We start from the raw sequence: 230 nt of genomic DNA on the forward strand, positions 1-230 counted from the left end.
TTGCTGGAGATTTCTGAAAGCCCGTCTGTGCTGCCGCCGGCAGAGAGTGGATTGCCCCGAGGAAATGGTAACCTTAAAGTCAGAGTTTCCCCTTTTCGTTATCAGTCCTTTTCCCCGCAAGAAGATTTAAACAGAAAAATATCTTCGGTTGTGCCCCTGCACCGGCCCTCAAAAGGACCGAGTGGAGGGGCTGATTCCTCCCTAAATGCTTCCCCCCCCCCCCCCCCCCC

The sequence above is a fragment of the Pterocles gutturalis genome, unplaced genomic scaffold (assembly GCF_000699245.1).
Source record: "Pterocles gutturalis isolate BGI_N339 unplaced genomic scaffold, ASM69924v1 scaffold13812, whole genome shotgun sequence".
NCBI lineage: Eukaryota > Metazoa > Chordata > Aves > Pterocliformes > Pteroclidae > Pterocles > Pterocles gutturalis.